Below are 6,789 nucleotides of genomic sequence, written 5' to 3'. Positions count from 1 at the left end.
TTGCTGGAATAGAAGTCTGCTCAATGTATCCAACCTAATGAGTTGATAATAATGTGTATTATTGCTGGAATAGAAGTCTGCTCAATGTATCCAACCTAAGGAGTTGATAATAATGTGTATTATTGCTGGAATAGAAGTCTGCTCAATGTATCCAACCTAATGAGTTGATAATAATGTGTATTATTGCTGGAATAGAAGTCTGCTCAATGTATCCAACCTAATGAGTTGATAATAATGTGTATTATTGCTGGAATAGAAGTATGCTCAATGTATCCAACCTAATGAGTTGATAATAATGTGTATTATTGCTGGAATAGAAGTCTGCTCAATGTATCCAACCTAAGGAGTTGATAATAATGTGTATTATTGCTGGAATAGAAGTCTGCTCAATGTATCCAACCTAAGGAGTTGATAATAATGTGTATTATTGCTGAAATAGAAGTCTGCTCAATGTATCCAACCTAAGGAGTTGATAATAATGTGTATTATTGCTGGAATAGAAGTCTGCTCAATGTATCCAACCTAAGGAGTTGATAATAATGTGTATTATTGCTGGAATAGAAGTCTGCTCAATGTATCCAACCTAATGAGTTGATAATAATGTGTATTATTGCTGGAAACCTAGAAGTCTGCTCAATGTATCCAACCTAATGAGTTGATAATAATGTGTATTATTGCTGGAATAGAAGTCTGCTCAATGTATCCAACCTAATGAGTTGATAATAATGTGTATTATTGCTGGAATAGAAGTCTGCTCAATGTATCCAACCTAATGAGTTGATAATAATGTGTATTATTGCTGGAATAGAAGTCTGCTCAATGTATCCAACCTAATGAGTTGATAATAATGTGTATTATTGCTGGAATAGAAGTCTGCTCAATGTATCCAACCTAAGGAGTTGATAATAATGTGTATTATTGCTGGAATAGAAGTCTGCTCAATGTATCCAACCTAAGGAGTTGATAATAATGTGTATTATTGCTGGAATAGAAGTCTGCTCAATGTATCCAACCTAAGGAGTTGATAATAATGTGTATTATTGCTGGAATAGAAGTCTGCTCAATGTATCCAACCTAATGAGTTGATAATAATGTGTATTATTGCTGGAATAGAAGTCTGCTCAATGTATCCAACCTAATGAGTTGATAATAATGTGTATTATTGCTGGAATAGAAGTCTGCTCAATGTATCCAACCTAAGGAGTTGATAATAATGTGTATTATTGCTGGAATAGAAGTCTGCTCAATGTATCCAACCTAAGGAGTTGATAATAATGTGTATTATTGCTGGAATAGAAGTCTGCTCAATGTATCCAACCTAATGAGTTGATAATAATGTATCCAACCTAATGAGTTGATAATATTGCTGGAATAGAAGTCTGCTCAGCCAGTAGATCAGGGATCAAGGTTCCACCTCTGGTTTGGATATGTTTGTTTTCCCAAAATGATGCTTATGTAATAACAGCCTACTTACTAAGATGTCTAACATTTATAAACAAGTTATCTTAGTTTTACATTTTGAAATGATAATGTTGATTCATTTAATTAGTATTAATTGTTTAAACTTGTTTTAATTGTTAACGTAAAAGCATTATTCAAGATGAACCCGATCACAATGCTACACTATAGAGGTGTGAAGGGGATCTGTCTCTAATTGGTCTGTTTTAATTGTTAACGTAAAAGCATTATTCAAGATGAACCCGATCACTATGCTACACTATAGAGGTGTGAAGGGGATCTGTCTCTAATTGGTCTGTTTTAATTGTTAACGTAAAAGCATTATTCAAGATGAACCCGATCACTATGCTACACTATGGAGGTGTGAAGGGGATCTGTCTCTAATGGGTCTGTGTTTCTGTGTTGCTTTCTCAAACCAACATGACCTTTGTGTCCAGTTGTAAATCTCTGCGAGCGGTTTAATTTGATTGTCATGCTTTCTCAGCATATCATCCATTTTGCTGCTTATCGTAATGGCGTGCATGACCAATGCAGCCATACTGTCTGTCTACAGTGTGATGGCGTTACTGGCCTGACGGACATGTGCAATCAGTTCCCTTTGTCACCATACATCTGAAGCAGACAACAGCTCAACTCACACATCATTTCCTTATTGTTGAGTAAGCTGTACGTTCTCCATTTGAAATAGATCACGTATATGAGGCTAAACCATCAACCAGATTGTTTTACATGATTTATCTAACATTCAATAGTTTAGTCCAAATCCAATTGTTTTGGTGTGGATTGAGGCCTATACATTCCTATCGGTAGTGTTCCCCCGTTGGATCCAGATTTCCTTACTTCTATTGTGGATTGTGTTTCTGTACGCCAATGGGAAGTCGACAAAACTATGAGAAAACCAGCCTATGTATTGAATACGTGGAACTGGACTGTGATGATACCGATAAATTAATCGCGCACACATTTGTTTTTATTTAATTTGTTATCAGGAATCAAATTTGATGTGTATGAAATAGTTTGGTGCGATATGCATAAAAGGAGAGTAATTGCCCATAATTCTGCACCTTTCGGTAGTTGATCATCATGATTTAGCGATGGCAACACCCATCCGTAGCACGCGCTCCTGCAGGTGTATCTCACTGATCATCCCTAAAGCCAACACCTCATTTGGCCGCCTTTCGGTAGTTGATCATCATGATTTAGCGACTGCAAAGAACATTTATGGATCTACTGGGATTTTCAAAAGAGACTTTCTGTTTTGTCTGCTCTTTGCACTCAAGAGATACGAACAGACGGGTTCATATTTTTTTGCGTACAGTTGTGTTATTTTGATGAATGTTGTTTTAGCAATTTTGACGGTAAAATATATTTTTTATTCATGTTTTTAGGTTTTTAAAAGACAACTACATTTTCGAAATGCATTTACTGTTGTGCAAAAGTTGTGTCTTGTGGACTCTTGTTTTGAAAATCGACAATGTTGTTCCAAAGAAATGCAAGATTGGGAGAAACTAATACATACAGACAGTTGCTTGTGATACAGTCCATGTTACCAGTACATGACTTCAGCACATTTCATAGTTTATTCTGTATAGTCTTCTACTGGATATATTTCCAATGTTTTAACTACTTTATTAATTAGCTCTGTGTGTATATTTATATATATATATACCACCTAACCCTGAGAAGCGATCTACTTTATTACTTAGCTCTGTGTGTATATTTATATATATATATACCACCTAACCCAGAGAAGCGATCTACTTTATTAATTAGCTCTGTGTGTATATTTATATATATATATATACTCTGTGTGTACCACCTAACCCAGAGAAGCGATCTACTTTATTACTTAGCTCTGTGTGTATATTTATATATATATATACCACCTAACCCAGAGAAGCGATCTACTTTATTACTTAGCTCTGTGTGTATATTTATATATTAACTACTTTATTACTTAGCTCTGTGTGTATATTAATGTTTTAACTACTTTATTACTTAGCTCTGTGTATATGTTTGATCATGCAATGTTGAGGAAAGTTTACAAGTAAGTATCCCGTGCACGTGACGAAAAATCTTTGATTAGAAGATGAACGCACCCCATTCCCAACAGCTATCGTAGTCAATAAAACGGTGACCGATTTGACCAGCACTATCTAGCCATCACTGATATTGAAAAGAAGTTGCTCAAAGTGAAAATAGAATATACATCAACGAAGCAACTCCGTGTGATTTCTCTTTACAATGAAAGGGGGTGCACCGTTCCTGGAGGTACTGCAATACCAGGTCGATGCGTGGAGTGGACGGAGCAAGCCCCTATTCCATCTCCCTATTCCAAAAATCAATTTAATATATGGTCCCCAGATAGGGGACGTATCAGATATTAAACTGATAAGAACAGCTCATACATTTTTTACATCATTTATAAGAACAGATACTACACTACAATGTCAATGCTACATTCAGGCAGCCAGTAAAGAAATTCCCCTTTGCCACAGCTAATGCTAATACTACAGCCAACTCTGCAGTAGACAACCCCAATACATGCCGATATTGTGGCATTTCTCATGGACGAGGAAAAGAACACTGCCCAGCCTATGGAAAAATATGCATATCCTGTGGTACAGCTAATCACTTCGCAAGGGTCTGCATGAAAAGCAAGAGAAAGGAGGGTAAAGTGCACTTCATGGGAAACAAACACAGATGAAGGGAGCGACAGCACAGAGAGATATAGCGGTGCATAGGGGCAGTACTAGGGCAAAAAGGACAAAAGTGGTTTTGTCACTCTGCTACTTAATAATAAACCACAGCAATGCCAGCTAGATTCAGGGGCCACATGCAACGTTATGAGCCTTAAAAGACAAAGGAGGCTCGGCCCAGAGACAAACTCACACAGAGTAGCACCAAGCTGAAACTGTATTCAGGCCAGTTCATGACCTCTTTTAGGCCTGTTTGTGACAGCATGTGTTTCACATTGGCCAGAAACACACCCTTGAGTTTGAAATAGTTGAGGCTAGTCAGCAGCCATTACTGTCAGGTTCTACATGCGAGCGCCTTGGACTTATTAAACTTCACCATCCCAGCTGATCTTAACATTATAGACCCAGTCCAGGCTGGGCCCTGAGCAGGAGACACTCTAAGCAAGTACCATGATGTCTTCAACGCACCGGTTGAGTCGGTTCCCGGGGAAGTCCACTTTGAGTTGGACGCAGCAATCCAGTCTGTCCAGTGTGCACCCCGCATGTACCAGTGGCCATGAAAGCAGCTACGAAGGCTCAGCTTGACAAATACGAAGCAGATGGCCACATCATATATCCATCACCGAGCCTACAGACTGGATAAGTAATATGGTTATCATCAAGAAACCAGACAAGCTACCGATATGCATTGATCCTAAACACCTCAACCGGGCTGCGACGTTCACATTACATTATGCCCACGTTGGAGGATGTTCTTTACAAGCTCCCAAAGGCCAGAGTCTTCACGCTCGTGGATGCCAGAGATGCCTTCCTGCAGTGCAAGCTCAACGAGCCCAGCAGCTACATGACCACCTTTTGGACACCCTGGGGCAGGAAGAGGTGGTTAAAGCTTCCGTTTGGTGTCTCTGTGGCTCCAGAGGTGTATCAGCGGAAACAGCATGAGCTGATGGGGCTCAGTGGCGTGGAACCCATAGCAGATGGCATCCTCGTAGTGGGCTGTGGGGACAGTGATGAGGAGGCAGAATGTGACCATGACGCCAAGCTGCTGGCCCTGATGGTCAGATGCAGACAGGTCAAGCTAAGGCTAAGCATAAAAGCTTCAGTTTAAAGTGCCAGAGGTCCGCTTTCATGGGCACATCTTGTCCTCCACCGGATTGAAGGTGGATCCTGAAAAAGTGAAGGCTGTCTTGGAAATGCCCCACCCATCTGACGTGAAGGCAGTGCAGTGCAGCGCTTCGTCACCTACCTGGCCAAATTCCTACCGCGGCTCTCTGAAGTGTGTGAGCCACTAAGGAGGCTCATGGACAAGGACACCATCTGGCATTGGCTCCCAAAACATGCGGTGAGGGAAATAAACAACTGGTCACCCAGACACCCGTACTGCGATACTACAATGTGTCGAAACCTGTCACGATTCAGAGTGACTCAAGCCAGTATGGTCTTGGCTGTTGCCTCATGCAGGAGGGCCAGCCTGTGGCATTCGCCTCTAGGGCACTCACCCCAACAGAGCAGAACTATGCCCAGATAGAGAAGGAGTGCCTCAGCATTGTGTTTGCATGCCAATGCTTCCACCACTACCTGTACGGGCAGATCACAAGCCCCTTATTGCTATATTCAGCAAGCCTCTTCTGAATGCCCCAAAACGACTGCAGAGCATGCTACTGGCCCTACAAAACTGCAACCTCAAGGTGGTGTATAAGCCAGGGCCAGAGATGTATGTGAGTGACACGCTCAGCAGGGCTACTGCATCAGGCACCCACACACGCTCCATGCATGAACAACACGCAGTGTGCAGCTTACAAACAGAGCAAGTGGATGTTGAACACATCAACCAGGCTGACTACCTCAATGTTACGGACCAGCACCTTATACAAATCAGAGAGCACACAGACAGGGATGGGCAACTCCAGGCATGAGGTCTGTGATTCTGATGGGCTGGCCCGACTGCAAGGAAGAAACTGCTTTAGCCGTCAGAGGATATTGGCCAGTCAAAGAGGAGCTCAGTGTTCAAAACGGAGTAATATTCAAGTGTCAGAGAGTCGTTATTCCCCGATCTCTGCGCCCTGAGATGTTGGCACGCGTGCACTCAAGTCACATAGAGGTGAGGCCTGTTACAGACAAGCACGTGACACACTGTACTAGCCAGGAATGCAGAGTGAAATCTAAGACTATGTCAGTAAATGCACAGTCTGCAATGAATATGCCATTGAGCAACAGAGAGAGACGATGATGTCCCACGAGCTACCGATGCGCCCCTGGCAGATAGTAAGTCTAGATCTCTTCCAGCACAGTGGCAAAGACTTTCTGCTGGTAGTCGATCATTACTCAGACTTTTGGGAGATTGACCTCCTCCCGACCTCTCAGCAGAGACAACGATCAAACGCTGCAAGGCTCAGTTTGCCTATATGGCCAGCCAGATAGGGTAATTTCAGACAATGGACCCCATTGTCCGGAGTTGAGTTCCGAAATTTGCTGCAGAATGGGAAATTCGAGCACGTCACTACACCCAAAAAGCTAATGGGAAGGCGGAGTCCGCAGTAAAAATCGCAAAGAACCTCTGCAAAAAGGCTCTGCGAGAGGGCAAAGATGCCTGGAAAGCAATCCTGCAGTGGCGCAATACCCGACAGAAGGC

At 41.8% G+C, this 6,789-nt stretch overlaps 1 non-coding gene across 1 annotated transcript; it reads right to left on the bottom strand.

Annotated features, from left to right (window-relative positions):
• Nucleotides 1–3,707: 3,707 nt before the first annotated feature.
• LOC112242035 lies at nt 3,708–3,894 on the bottom strand. Its single transcript, XR_002952421.2, has one exon. It is a non-coding gene; the product is annotated as a U2 spliceosomal RNA (small nuclear RNA).
• Between the last annotated feature and the right edge of the window lie 2,895 nt (nt 3,895–6,789).

Source organism: Oncorhynchus tshawytscha, unplaced genomic scaffold (assembly GCF_018296145.1).
Source record: "Oncorhynchus tshawytscha isolate Ot180627B unplaced genomic scaffold, Otsh_v2.0 Un_contig_3682_pilon_pilon, whole genome shotgun sequence".
In the NCBI taxonomy this organism is placed as follows: Eukaryota; Metazoa; Chordata; class Actinopteri; order Salmoniformes; family Salmonidae; genus Oncorhynchus; species Oncorhynchus tshawytscha.
This window is presented reverse-complemented; position numbering and strand designations above follow the sequence as displayed.